Source organism: Hemicordylus capensis, chromosome 2, assembly GCF_027244095.1.
Source record: "Hemicordylus capensis ecotype Gifberg chromosome 2, rHemCap1.1.pri, whole genome shotgun sequence".
NCBI lineage: Eukaryota > Metazoa > Chordata > Lepidosauria > Squamata > Cordylidae > Hemicordylus > Hemicordylus capensis.
The window spans coordinates 423934161-423949164 of record NC_069658.1 but is presented as its reverse complement, the minus strand read 5'-3'; the positions used below and the strand labels follow the sequence as shown (position 1 = coordinate 423949164).

At 47.1% G+C, this 15004-nt stretch overlaps 1 protein-coding gene across 15 annotated transcripts in view; it reads right to left on the bottom strand.

Annotated features, from left to right (window-relative positions):
• The window catches only part of RACGAP1 (Rac GTPase activating protein 1), a 52899-nt gene that overhangs the window by 33307 nt on the left and 4588 nt on the right, over positions 1-15004 (bottom strand). For 3 of the 15 annotated variants that reach the window (XM_053294691.1, XM_053294700.1, XM_053294698.1), the window contains exon 1: positions 11292-11391. The exons of 10 other annotated variants lie outside the window; for them this stretch is intronic. The gene's annotated coding sequence lies outside the window, so the exon portion shown is untranslated. Of the gene's footprint in view, positions 1-11291; positions 11392-15004 lie in introns of those variants that run through there. 2 more of the 15 variants (XM_053294702.1, XM_053294696.1) reach the window with 2 other exon arrangements.

The window sequence follows — 15004 nt, the reverse complement described above, 5'->3', positions numbered from 1 at the left end:
GCCAATTTTTTGCTGACTATACAAATAATAAACAGTTAAATAAATCCCTATAAAAAGCATCAATCTGTAGTATATTAAGATCCTAAGATCCATCTCTTTCATAGAGCTCTGTCAAAAAATATGTTCATTAAGAACCGAACTCCTCTCACTCAAAAACAAAACCATCCTACTCAGATAACGAATGGGAGTAGGATTTTTAGGTATTTGATTCTATTTACACCAAATAATAATATCTACAATGGTTCTAAAACTTGACTTCTTAGTCTGACGTTATTTCAATAAGAAATAAAAAGGGTCAAGGCTTCCACAAATTGCACATTATTGCCACACCCTTCTCCATTTTAAGTTAAGGCTGTCATCTACTACTACCTATTCATAATACGCCACACAAGTATTCATATTTTCTGATTTTCATTTCTTTGCCATCAGCATTCTGCTAGAATCAGACCACCAGCTAACATACTGTCTTCCCTTCAAATCACTGTATGGGATGAAAAGCAAGCCTCCCTACTCATGAGCACAAACTTACCACCCAGTATGTATTTTAAAAACAGGTAAAAGGTAAAGTGTGCCGTTGAGTCGGTGTCGGCTCCTGGCAACCAAAGAGCCCCATGGTTGTCTTTGGTAGAATACAGGAGGGCTTTACCATTGCCATTTCCCATGCAGTATGAAAGGATGTCTTCCAGCATCTTCCTATAACGCTGCTGCCCGATACAGGTTGAGTATCCCTAATCCGGACATCCGCAATCCGGAATGCTCCAAAATCCGGAAACCACCACAGCTTTTTTAGTAGGAACAAAACATTATTTTGACATGAAATCTGAATTTCATCTCCACCTAAAATGCCATGTTTGAGTCTAACATGACCAGCAACATTATTGTGTTGAAAATTTTATTGCAATTAGTTTTCATTACATTTACAGCTACCTGCAGTTGTCGTAAATTCAATGCTTATTTGTATTTATACTTTAAATAAAACCTTAAAAAAAAAAATACAGTTTACAGTAACCTTTCATATTTAGACTTTGATCCAATGCCCAAGATATCTCATTACAGTATGCAAATATTCTAAAATCCGGAAAAGTCCAAAATCCGGAACACTTCTGGTCCCAAGCACTTCAGATAAGCAATACTCAACCTCTATAGGTGTTTCTCATAGTCTGGGAAACATACTAGCGGGGATTCAAACCAGCAACCTCATGCGTGCTAGGCAAGTCATTTCCCCGCTGCGCCATTAGGTAGCAGATTCAACCTATTTTCTAGAATCTTTGTAGTTTCGGGCATTCCCACCAGATATGAACAAAATCTGCCACCCAGCACTGACATTGCCAACAATAATTGTGTTAAGAGTTTTTATTATTCTCTCTAACATCAGTCAATAAATGACAAGAACTGTGCATGTGGAACCCATTTTGAACAAATCAAATACTTCCAAGGTTAGAGGCAGCGATCCAGGGGCATAGCAAGGTTGGAGTGGGCCCAGATTTGAATATGGGCCCCCACCCTCACTGAAGTAAAATTTTATATATATCATCCTAAATTTTTTTGTTTAAGGTTTTGTAAATTGTGGATGATACAAGTCATTTAATGGTACTAGAGAAAGACATGCTGTTCTGGTAGCTCCAGGTCTTAACACTCACATCAGTTTCGGAGAATGAATACAACTGAAGGAAGCCTGGGTGTGCGGCTGGGAGAGTCAGTCATGTGACTTGCCTCTGGGCCCCCGCCCCCCCAAGGCAGTGGGTCCCCAGACAACTGTCTCCCCTTGCCCTATTATAGTTATGCCCCTGCAGCTATCTCAGAGTCACTTTGCTTTCCTGGATTGAGAAAAGACTGGTCTTTACCTTGTTACTACTGGAGGTTCAGGATGCCAAATCATTCCCTTCACACCCAGTGGTAAACTCCACCCTCATCCCAATCTACCACCAGAATGGCTTCCCAACCTTGCTGGCTAAGGTGCCCATCTCTCTTTATAGCACTGTAAGTTAGGGATGTGCACAGAACCAGTTCGTAGGCCCTTTATGGGCCTCCTTACTGGTTCGATTGGCAGGCGGTTCCACAGGCAGGGGGATGCATCTTTAAGGGCAGGGGAGGGTGTACTTATCCCTCCCGCTGCATTTCCCCTGCTGGTACTCACTCCATTTTGTTAAAGTCCCTCGGGGCAGCAGCGTACCTCCCTGCCACCCCATCGCCGTGTCTCCCAGAAGTAACAGGTGCGCCTATGTGTGCTGGGCACAGGCTCATCACACTTGTTGTGCACACACTGCGTGCGCCCGTGCCTAACACACACAGGGGCATCTGTTACTTCCGGCAGACGCTGCAACGGAGCGGCAGAGAGATACGCTGCTGCCCCGAGGGGCTTTAACAAAATGGAGTGCTGGCGAGGGAAATGTGGCAGGAGGAGTAAGTGCAACCCCCCCGTCCTTAAAGATGCACCTCCCCACCGCTGAACCACCCCCACCTGGTTCCATGCACATCCATACTGCAAATCTGTCTCTGAGGAAAGAAAATTTATAAAGAACTACTCAAAAGACTAAGGAGAGCAAGATTTCACTCTTTCCCTCCCAGCTATAAAACTAGACCAGCGGAAGGAAGTGGCCAGGTTTGCTGTGAGACTGAGCCTTGGAAAACTACAGGCTCCTGCACTCCCCTTATTTCCTCCTTTGTTCACATGAGAATTACTGCTTCCACTTCTACAACAAACCACAGTTCTGCATTACATACAAAATTTTGGCCAGTTCAGAAAATATCTTACCAGACCACACAATAGTAAGAAAGGGGATGTGCCAGAGTGCATGCGATGAAACACACTTATCATGATATCTTCTGCAGACATCCTGATGCCCTCCCAGGCATGTCCCTTTATTACACAGGGGTGTCATCTTAATGTCAGCTATACACACACCTCAAATGTGTCCAGGTGCCTTTTGGATGAAGAGTCTCCCCTGCAACTGCATGCAGTAAAGGGATATGTAAGGAGACCCTTGGGATGTCCACAGAATAATTATGACAGGCACACTCTTGGATCATACCCTCTCTCATCACATGGACCAGAGAGGTGTTGTCCAAACTGGCCCTTTGTTAATAAACTTCACTTCCATAACTAGCGTTAGTGCAACTACAGAGGTTATTCCAGGGATGTACAATTTCAAGTGCCCTAGTGGGCCAGGAACCATCCACAGCTTGGCGTGCAGGGACAGAGGTCAATTTTTAGCACATTACTACATTAAAATTAAAAATATTATTCATTACTTGTGGATCTATTCCCCCTGTCAATGGACCCATAGTTTCAACCAAGGATAGTGGTCAGAAAATAGGTCCGGTCCCTGCTCAATCAGTGGGGCCCTGGAGTGCATGCCAGCCCAAATAAATGCCAAGTCCTCTCCTCTTCCTAAACTGTCATTGCTTTCAGGCTGCAATCCTAGGCATGCATACATGGGAGTAAGCCTCGCGGGGAATACCATGGAACATATTTATGAGAAAACATGCATAGGATGGTGCTATTAGGCAGTTTCCAGCTCCTGTGTTGTTGCAGGGTACCTGGGGGCCAGTAAAATAGTCCCTACGGGCCAAATCCAGCCCCCAGGCCTTATGTTGTGCAGGCCTGGCATTTATTCCAATCCACTCCAAGAAGAGGGAACCTCTTGATTGTCCTCAACTCTATAGAGGTGCAGCGCAAGGCCACCAATTAAGGCTGCACTCTGATGCACAGTGAACACAGTGGGGCTTACTTCCAGATAACTATGGATAAGAATGCATGGAAGAGGAACAGGGTCCTGCTGATCACAAGCATTGACTGACCAAAAGTGTTGGCAACTGAGGCCAGGCAAAATTCCTGGAACCCTAATTTTGTATAAGTGGTGGTAGACTTCCAGCATCTATATCTCTGGAACAGCATCTAGTTCCCAGTGTAACAGAACCAGCTGTCTTGTGCCAAGGGAAAAATTACCTTGGCTCTAAAATTTTATATAGCTAAAGCTAGAGATGTTCCTTTAACAGACTTTGATGGCTAGAAGAGACTTGCTTAAATGATCATTGATGCATTTTTATGACTAGTAGGTATTGCATACACACTACATGTTTAGAGGAGGACTGGAGAGAAAAAGCAGCTACTGGAATATTGATAGAAGTCAGAGTTTTTGCAACTGGCTGTCAAAGGAGCCACAGCTGCTGCTTTTGAGGGAACAGGGTCTGTTTTAAAAACTAGTGCTATTTGCCTGCTTCCTTTTCTCTGCTCAACAAAGAAGTTGTAGATAAGTAGATATTACCAAAAAAATACCTCAACTACAATAAACTCTCCTCCTCTGTAAAAGACTGCTTCTGGAAATTCTCTCCATTTGGAAAACATATGAAGCTGCCTTATAGCCGCAGTGGGGAAATGACTTGATTAGCAAGCCAGAGGTTGCTGGTTCATCTAGCTCAGTATTGACAACACTGACTGGCAGCAATTGTCCAGAGCCCTACTTACAGATGCAATGGATTGATCCTTGGACCTTCTCTACGCAAATAATGTGCTCTATCACTAAGCTATAGCCCCATCCAATGGTCCCTCTAATTTTCCTCATCTCTGTGCGGAATGAGTTTTGTTCTGGGCAGCAGTATCAAGGTAGCATGTGCGCACATGGATTCAGAATGGGGCCTTCCTGATTCAACCTGAGCAGGATCTAAAACTGAGCAGATATAAAAAGAAACATTGGTAGACTTACCGTGAAGGGTTCTTTTTCAGGTATGGGGAGGGCATCCGTCACGTGATGGGTTTGTCAGCCTCCGCATGCTCCAAGACAGGGCCAATCAAAAGTTAGCACATACTCTATCCCCTTCCACCACTCCCTTAGAGACCCAGTTCTGGTCATGTAAGCGAAAAAGGCGAAGAGGACATCACATAGTCAGAGTATGAAAAATCAGAACGGGGCCAAGGCCGGAAAGAACCAAAAACGGCAATGGACAAGGAAAAAGACAGATCAAAGTGGATAGGCAACTAAATTCCCCTAGGAGTTGCACCACCACCCAAGTCCCTTTCCCACATCCGCAGGAGGGCCGGATGCCCTCCCCATACCTGAAAAAGAACCCTTCACGGTAAGTCTACCAATGTTTCTTTTTCCAGGTTATGGGGAGGGCATCCGTCACATGATGGGACGTACCCAAGCCAGAAGAGGGAGGGCAGCGGATGTTTAGACCACTCTCTGCAGAACCGTGCGACCCACAGCCGCCTGGGATTCATAAGAGGATGGAATTTTGTAATGCCTGATGAAGGGTGATATGGAAGACCAAGTTGCTGCCCTGCATATTTCGCTCAAGGGTACCCTAGCAGAAAAAGCCACGGAGGTGGATGCACTCCTGGTAGAATGAGCCGTGATGCCCTGAGGCACGGGCAAACTAAGAGACTCATATGCTAAAGAGATGGTGGCCTTAATCCACCTGGCCAAGGTGACCTTAGAAACCTTGATGCCCAAGAAAGTGGGCTGAAAGGAAACAAACAGAAAATCTGACTTGCGCCATTCCTTGGTGCGGCTGATATAAATGCGAAGGGCTCTACGGACATCTAGAGTGTGCCGGACCTTCTCCTTAGGATGCTGTGGATGCGGGCAGAAGGACGGCAACACGATTGCCTGAGATCTGTGGAACGCAGAGTCCACCTTAGGAACAAAGGTAGGGTCCAACTTCATGACAACATAATCTTTCTGGAAAATGCAGAGCTCATCCTGAATGGAAAGCGCTGCCAGCTCCGACACTCTCCTGGTGGAGGTAATAGCAACTAGGAAGAGGACTTTGAAGGAAAGTAATTTCAAGGAAACTGAATGGAGAGGCTCGAATGGAAACCTGGTTAAGGCATTCAGTACCTTATTCAAATCCCAAGAGGGAAAACGGTGTAGAGGGGGTGGACCAAGGTTCTTAGCACCTTTGAGAAACCTCTGAATGTCAGGATGTAACCCCCGAGAGCCTGGGTTAGAAACATCCAAAACAGAGGACAAGGCGGACATCCGACGTCTAAGAGTGCCATGCCTTAACCCTTTCTCAACACCGCGCTGGAGAAAAGACAGCACCTCCAGAACACCTGCCTCGAGTGGAACAACATTACAAGATCTAGCCCAGGAGCAGAAAGCGGACCAGGTGACCTGGTAGATACGAGTGGTGGAATCCCGCCTGGAGGCCATAATAGTGTCTAGAACCTTCTTGGAATACCCTTTCCTACTCAAACCTTGCCGCTCAGCCTCCACGCGTGTAACCACAACCACTCGGGATCCGGGTGAAGCACCGGGCCCTGGAGAAGGAGGTCCACCCTGCATGGGAGGGATAGAGGAGGGCAGATCGACAGGTGAAGGAGCTCTGAAAACCAAGGTCTCCGTGGCCAATAGGGAGCCACCAGAATGATTTCCGCCCGTTGGACCCTCAGCTTCCTGATGGTGGATCCCAGAATGGGAAGAGGGGGAAAGGCATACAAGAGGCCCTGAGGCCAACTGGCCACCAGGGCATCGATCTGTTCTGCCCCCCGGCAGAAGTGCCTTGAAAAGAACCTTGGGACCTTGCAGTTGAGAGGAAAGGTGAACAGGTCCACCACGGGAACCCCCCATATCTCCGTTATCATCTGGAACACCTCCGGGTGCAGGGCCCATTCGGCCTGGTCCAGGGACTGTCGGCTCAGCCAGTCCGCTTGCAGATTGGCGGTTCCCGAGAGATGTTCCGCAGAGATGGAAAGCAGGTGTCGTTCCACCCATAGAAAACAAAGGTCCGCTTCCTTCATGAGAGATCTGGATCGCGTCCCCCCCGATGGTTTATATGGGCCTTCGCCGTGACGTTGTCCACGAACCAGGACATGCTGGCAAAGGAGAATATGTTGGAAACTCACCAGAGCTAACCTGACCGCCTTCAACTCCAGCCAATTTATGTTGTGGATTAAATCACTCTGATCCCACCGGCCTTGAGCATGAAGATTGCGACAGTGGGCCCCCCTGGCCGAAGAGGCTGGCAACCGTGGTAACGATCACCTTGTCTGGAGTGTGAAGGGAGACCCCCTTCTTTATCGCCGGTGAGAGCCACCAACGAAAGGACTTTTGTACTGTACGGGGGATCCGGATGCACAACGGATGTTTCTCCATAATGGACTCTTGGTGAGGAAGAAGGAGCCACTGTAGTGACCTGGAATGCCATCTGGCTCAAGGGACGCAGTCTAGGCAGGAGATCATAAGACCCAGGACGTGTGCCAGCTGTGAGAGAGGAGCCTTCTTCCTGTTGAGATAAGGAGTCAAGGAGGTACGTAGCTTCTCCCGCCGTTCCTCTGGCAGGCTCACCGTGGCCGAAAGGGTATTGAAAAGGACACCCAAGTGGATCAACCTCTGAGAAGGTAGCAGATGACTCTTTGCTTTGTTGATGATGAAACCGTGGTCCTCTATTAGCTGAACCGCCCGAACCACATCCTTCCTCGCCTGGGCGGAAGACTCTGATCGAAGCATCACGTCGTCGAGATACGGATAAGAATGGATGCCCTCCTGCCGTATCCGTGCAATCACCGCCGCCATCAATTTGGTAAAGACCCGGGGGGCCGAGGAGAGGCCGAATGGAAGAGCCCTGTACTGGTACCACTTGTGGTTGTAAGCGAATCGGAGATAGCGGCGAGAAAGGATGTGAATGGGCATATGCAAGTATGCTTCGGACAAGTCGAGTGATGCCAGCCAGTCCCCGGGGAGGACTGCAGCTTTGATGGATCTGAAGGATTCCATCCTGAAGGACTTTTTTCGAACAAAACGATTCAGGCGTTTCAGGTCCAGGATAGCGCGCCAGGAGTCGTCCTTCTTGGGGACCAGGAATAGGCGTGAGAACACCCCTTCTGGATTGTCTGTCACTGGAATGGGCTCTATGGCCCGGATGTCCAGAAGGTGACGAATGGCAAGCTCCATCAATTCTCTCTTCATTGCGCAACTCGAGAGAGGAGTCTCGAAGAAAAAATCGGGGGGAGTTGCCCAGAGATCGATGAGGTAGCCTTGAGAGATGGTTTGTCTCACCCAACGATCTGTAGTGGAGTTCAACCAGGCCTGAGAAAACACGCCCAGTCGACCTCCCACCGACGGATAGCCATTACTTGCGGTTCTGTTTAGACTGGATGGACGGGAACCCCCCAAATCTGCCCTTGCCAGAACCTCTGTTCTTGAAGGACCAGGATTGGCGCCAGCCGGATCTGCTTTGGCTTGCATGCAACTCACGGTCTCTGAATCCATCTCGGGCACCTGGGAGTTAAATCGGTTATAGGAGCGGTAAGAACGAAAGGAATTCTGAAACCCTTGTCCGCCCCCCCGAAAGGGCCGCCTATGGTCGGAACGACCTCCCGGCATGGCCTTTTTCTTATCGTGGGTTTCCACCAATACTGAATCAAGAGACTCCCCAAAGAGCTTGGTACCCTTGAACGGGGTGGCCCCCAATGAGGCCTTGGATTTAGCATCCACCCTCCAATGTCTTAACCAAAGCCCCCTTCTTACAGCTACATTAGCAGCCAAGGACCTAGAGGCATGTTGAAGGCAATCCAAGCTAGAATCCGCCATAAGGGCCGAAGCCCTTGCAATTTTGTTCAAACCTTGTCTCAACTTAAGGTTATCTGGGGGAACCAACTCTTTGGTCCACAATATCGTTGCTCTAGCGAAGATGGAGGTCGTTGTGGAAGCTCTAATAACGGTGGCCGAACCATCGTGGATCTTGCGCAGTAGATGATCAGTTTTCTTCTCTTCCGGGGACTTTAGGAACTCCTCTCCCTCTCTATTCACCAAGGATCCAGAAACCAATTGGGCCACGGGTGCATCTACAACAGGAAAGGCTAGCATATCCATAACATCAGGTGGAAGTGTGTACAATTTTGGGGGATATTGGAAAACTGGTTTAGATGCCACCAGGGTGGCCCATTCAGCTAACATAACATCCCTAAAGAGGGAGGGAAAAGGAACAGTAGCAGGGGCAGTGGACGTAGATGGGAACACCTCTTGATCCAAACCTGGGACGGACTGTCCGCCTCCTTCCTTGGTGACATCTTTAATGGCCCTTTTGGCCTTGGCAAGAAGGATCTCAAATTCAGAAGTAGAGAAAAGCCTGGTAGTTGAAGGCTTCTCTGTGGGGGTCTCCTCATCAGATAACTCACCTTCCTCTTTATCTGAACCTGAGGAGGACTCCCTTGGGGAAACTGGGGCAGGAGCCCGAGGTGGAGCAGTAGAAGACACAGGAACAGCCGAAACAGCCTGGATGGTGGGTGAGGGAGGTATGCCCGAAGCAGCAGTCAAGGCGGAACCAGGCTGGGTAACAGTCCCACCAGAACCCTGCTTTTTATGTCTGGGTAGATCCTCGTAGGAGGAAGACTCAGAAAGGTCTCTGCCAATACGCTTCCTGCTGTAGCGCCTGGCGAACCAAACGCGTTCCCCAAGTGGGACCCGGTTCCTGGCTGGGCTGGAATCCAGAGAGGAAGAAAAGGAGGGACGCCGAGGTCTGCGGCTAGGGACAGCACTCGGAGCTGACTGTGCGATGGTAACAGGCACATTACTATGGGCTGGCAGAGAGACATTATTAGGCGAAACATGAGAGCCTGGGGCCAAAGCTGAACCAAGCTGAGGAGGGACTTGGCTTAATAAGGGGGAGACTACCGCCATACATTGGTTTTTAACAAAATTGCCCAACCATAACAACTCCTTAGGAGACAGCATCTTGCCATGGGGCCCCATAATACTTGCCGTTTCTTGAGCCGTGGTGGCAGTCTGTGTATGCCCAGGATCTTGCAACCCCACCGTAAGGGAAACAGCCAGTGGAGACGACACAGTCAAAACCCCCGCAACAGGGGAAGCAGAGGCCAGAGCGATCGTAGAGAGGGCAGAGGAAAAAGCCTCCCCAGTGCCCCCGTGTAACAGCTCTCCCAAAATGGCGGATACGCTATTGGTGGGAAGGGAACAGAGCGGCTGCGCGGGCTGCTGAGCCCTAACCGCTCGTAACTGCAGCCGTTCACTCAATGGCGCCAAACTCGCCTCGCTCAGTTTCTTTTTCTTTCTCTTCGGCAGGGAGCTGTCTTTGAGATGTTTTGTTTTCTTGAGGGCTTTAGAGCCCGACTGAGGAGCAGCAGGGGGAATGGAACCTTCCTCCCCTGGTCTGAGCTGTCGCTCCGCGGCTGCAGAGGGCTCCGGACAAGCCGTCTCAGCCCCACCCAGGTTTGCTGGCAGTTTCCCGCTCTGGGGATCAACCGGGGCCGAAGCTCCCTTAGTCGTTAAATCGGCCGGGGCCAAGGCTCCCGAAGCAGCCGTTGCTGCACTCCGCTTCAGCAGCGGAGGTCCATCCGAAAGGGGCCCCTCAGAAAGGGATCCCTTAAGCATATCCCCCGTGTGAGAAATCTCCATTTAAGCTGCACCAAGGGAACCAACACGAGGGAACAAACTAGGCAAACGGAGGACCAGAGGGAAGGTAGGTCGGTAAGGGGGGGGGAGGTTAAGGAGAAAAGCACTGGAAGGACTGGAGAAGACAAGAACGAGGTACAAGACAAAGGAAAAATACTGGGAAACAAGCAACTCCTCCCCCCCCCTCGATCACAGAAAAGTAGAGTAGCAGTAAAGCAGGCACGACCGTTCTTGGAGCTAGACAGGACCAGAACTGGGTCTCTAAGGGAGTGGTTGAAGGGGATAGAGTATGTGCTAACTTTTGATTGGCCCTGTCTTGGAGCATGCGGAGGCTGACAAACCCATCACGTGACGGATGCCCTCCCCATAACCTGGGAAAAAAAACTTGTAAGCGTGCGCACATGTGCACGCCTTAGAGGGAACAGTGGCCCCATCCTCATTACGATGAGAGGCAGAACACACAAAGTACTTCTTTGGCCCTATCCAAATACCACCAGAAGTGTGATGAAAACATTTCCATCAGTAGGTTAAAACTTTTAAATGCATTATTACTAAGGACACAGTGGTATCACTTTAAATTCATACCAGGGATATTCAGTGATATGTTCAGTCAACATAGTAAATATTACTAGCCTACATTCACTAGATAGATTTCCTGTAGGTGGGCTGTGTTTTTTTAATCGTATTATAAGGATGGGGGAAAGCCTTAACTCTTTTAGAGAGCATGTTAAAAAAACCCAAGGTATGGGAACAAAAAATCATTTTTGGAAGGCGATATGTGTGCTCTTCAGACAGGGTTACTTAACAGAACATCTTTCTTCTGAAAACATGGCATTTACAAGGCTTCCAAAGATTTACAGAGCAAACGTTAAGAGAATAAAAGGTCACAGATAAGGGACTTGAGAAAGAACAGCAGATCAAAGGTAGTCTTCTTACTAAGGCTCAAAGCTAGTTCTTCAATCTTGCACCAGCTTGTTTGTAGGTAATTCCTGTATTTAAACATGGAACCAAAGACTTAAACTTCACAATGGCTGACCAGCTCTGTTTCAGCTTCTTCAGGAATACCCAGATTCATAAATTCTACAGATCTGTGAAGTCATAAACTCAGGGCTGGGTCAAATTCAGCTCATCCAGAATATCTTAATATTCTTAGGGTCTTAACAAATGCAAGACTCTTGGAACATATTACACCTGTTCTGGCTAAACTGGTTACCAGTTGGTTTTCAGGAGCAATTCAAAGTGCTGGTGTTGGCCTTTAAAGCTCTTAACAGTTGGAGCCAAGATACTTGAAACCCTCTTCTATGTGCTTCCTCCTAAGGCTCAGCTGGTGGCCATGAAGGAGGGGGGGCTTTCTGGTTGTAGCCCCTACCCTGTGGAACTCCCTGCCCTGAGAAATGCAGCCATCTCCTTCCTGGATGGTTTTTCAATATCTTATAAAGACGTCTGTTCCAGCTGAAAGAATGTTTTTGTCTTTAACTCCTCTCTGTCTCTTGATCTGGCCTTCAGTTATTAACATGAACTAGCTGGGCTGGGCGTAGAGCATCTGTGTCTCTAGTTCTCCCCTTGCCCACCGCTTTCTTCCCCCGCCTGCCACCATTTTCGCCCCCCCTCCCGCCACCATCTTTCCCACTTCACCCGCAAGCCTGTTCACCAGCGCCTTCCTCCTCCCCGCTGGCAGTTTGCTTGCGAACTCTCGTGAGAGCTGCCATGCATGGGATTAGCAATGGGAACGACTTAGGTAGGTAGGTAGGTAGATAGTGTTTTATTTTCTTTGCTTTTTTATTGCTTTTTTAAAAGTGTAAGCTGCCTTGGAGTCAAATGAGAAAAGGTAAGATTTCAATATTTAAAACAAAAATTAGGTTAGTATTTGACCATATAAAAAAAACAAAGCAAAAGAACACTTGCAGAATCTCAGCAGAGTTCACTGTGGCGCATCCAGACAATTTCCAAATGGTTAGCTGTGCTAGTCGGCACAACAAAAAGAATCCTATGGCACTTTATAACCAAAAAATTTATCATAGCAAAAGATCACATGAACTAGACATTACTTCATCAGATATACAAAAGGCCCACTGCATCTGAGGGCTCTAGCCTGTGAAAACATGCTATAATAAATTGATGACCTTTTAGTTACCAATTCATTGAGAACAGATGTTGGACTCTCTCTGGTGTACCCTTTTCTAATCCCATGTGTGGCAGCTCTTGCGAGGGTTCGCGAGCAAGCGCCGACAGTGGAAGAGGAAAGCAGCAGTGCCGGAGGCGAGGCAGGAAACAAAACAGCTGGAAGGGGACAAAATGGTGGTGGGGAGAAAACTGTGGTGGGACGGGCAAGGGGAGAAAATGGCAATGGCAGCAGGCGGGGGAGAAAACAGCGGCAGCAGTGGGCAGGCGGGGGAAGAGAGCAGCAGTGGGCAGGCTGGGAAAGAAAGTGGCAGCGTGGAGTGGGCAGGGGAAACTAGAGGCGCAGATGCTCTGTGCCCGGCCCAGCTAGTTCCTAATTCAAAGGCACCAGGATTATTTTTTCAGTGCTGACTTCACATATTTAATCAGTGGCCTTCTGCAAAAAAAATTATAAAAAGGGCGGGGGAGGGGTTCCAAATTTATTTCCACCAACATCAAATTTGTGTTAACTACCAGGTGCCTGGCATTTCTCAGTCCTATTAAAAAAGGAGCCACTCTTGACAGCAGTATTCAGAGACGCAGAATAATATGGCCTGAGGATGTCCGTTGAATGTCAGCAAGATAGTACCGTAAACCCATTTCAAAGGCCAAGAATGCATTATTGTCTTGTTTGAATTAGTACAAATTTTAAACTTTAAGACTGTGAGAGCAATGATTGAAAAGCACTTCCTGAGTTGACCATCTATAGAGTTGCCAGAGGTCTCCATGTACATCAGATGTTACCTGGTGTGGCTGAAAAGTTCTCATCCTAGAGAGAAAGGAAGGGTCTTGGACAGGCCAAGAACCTTCATGAATACTACAGATCAGGGCTTGACAAATCCCAGGCACCCAGGAGCCATGATGCTTTAAAAATAACTTTGGCACCTAGACTAGGATATTCAGAAGCAGAGTTATTTAATAATCTTCATTTGTCCCAGGCAGCCCTGTTTCTGATCCAAGTATGTTACTTGTAAAGGGGATAAGGAAAAGTTCATTTACCCTCCCCTTTCACAATGTCTGTCAGAGAGTCTGGTAATTTTGTCAAGTGTCCATTGTCTGACTCCTGAATTTTTGGGCTGACTCTTAGATCCAAATAAATTTGCCATGGCCTGGCTTTGTTCCATTATAATGTCCTGTTTTTTCTCATTAGCACAAAAGGCATCTGTTAGGAGGCAACATGATCTCTTGCTCCTTAGATCCTTGAAGCCCTGGAGGCTGGCACACCAGCATGATAAAGACAAGGAATGAATCTCTTAGAGGCACAGAAAAGAAGCTATTATCAGATCATGAAAAGAATAATTGCAAGCAGAACTGCTATCCTTAGGGCATAAAAGAAAAGTGAGGGCATAACTATTATTGGGGTGGGGAGAAAGATGTTCCAGTCCATATTTGACAAGCTGATTGCCCCATTTCCTCATTTAACACCTCCAAATGCCTCCTTGATCCTATTCCCTCAAAATTCCTGGTTGCTATTTGCAATAGGATTAGCTTTCTTCTCCAACACATCATCCTCTCACACTCCTCTAGTTTCTCCCCCGTGGCATTCAAACGGACACCTGTTTTCCTTATTCTAAAACAGAAATCCTTTAAAATCAACTGCTGTGTGATTTTCCTTCTATCTTATGCCTCCAAACGCCTGGAAAGTGCTGCTTAGTTCTACTGTTTTGACTTTCCTCCTACTCCTCTCAACCCCCAACAAAACTGACCTCACTAAAATAATCAATGATAATCTCATTGCTGTGTGGTTTGTTATGGAGCAGCTAACAAAGTTCATCATCATCATCATCTCATCATCATCATCATCATCATGAAATCTTTATTGTGGGCATTAACCAGTATTCATACAGGGTTGTTTTTTTTTTAAAAAAGCAGTAAATATAGAAGCCTGAGGAATTTAATATTTTCCTAAAATGCTTCCCCTTTGTGGGGAGCTACAATTACTTGGCGTGATCTAGAGGCTAAAATACAGAATTTGGCTACATTATAAGAATGTTCTCTTTACCTTCTAAAAGAAACCAAATGTAAAATTTGTCAGATCAACCTGGAAGATCCTTTATCAGAGGTGTAATTCATTTATAATAAAAAGCACAATACAAGAGAGTTGAAAAAAATCAGTTTTTAAATTTTAAATCAGATTTTTTTAAATTTAAATTGATTTTTTTTTAGTTCATAAAGAAACTAGGTCAAAAATACCATCATAAATATTAATCATAACTTCTAATTATATTCTGTGAACATGCTAACAGCAGTATATGGGAATGAGAGATAACATACCTAATCAGTCTTATTCTGCAGGTGGTGTACATGCATGTGCGCATGCACAAGCACACACAAGCATAACACACAGGCAGTGGCGTATCTAAGGTGGTGTAGGCAGGGCACGTGCCCCGGGTGCCAGTCTTAAAAAATTTAAATGGCTGCCAAAAACAAAATGGCCACCGTGCATGCTCAAATGGCCTCTGTGAGGCCCTAGGCCATGCCAGGCCTTG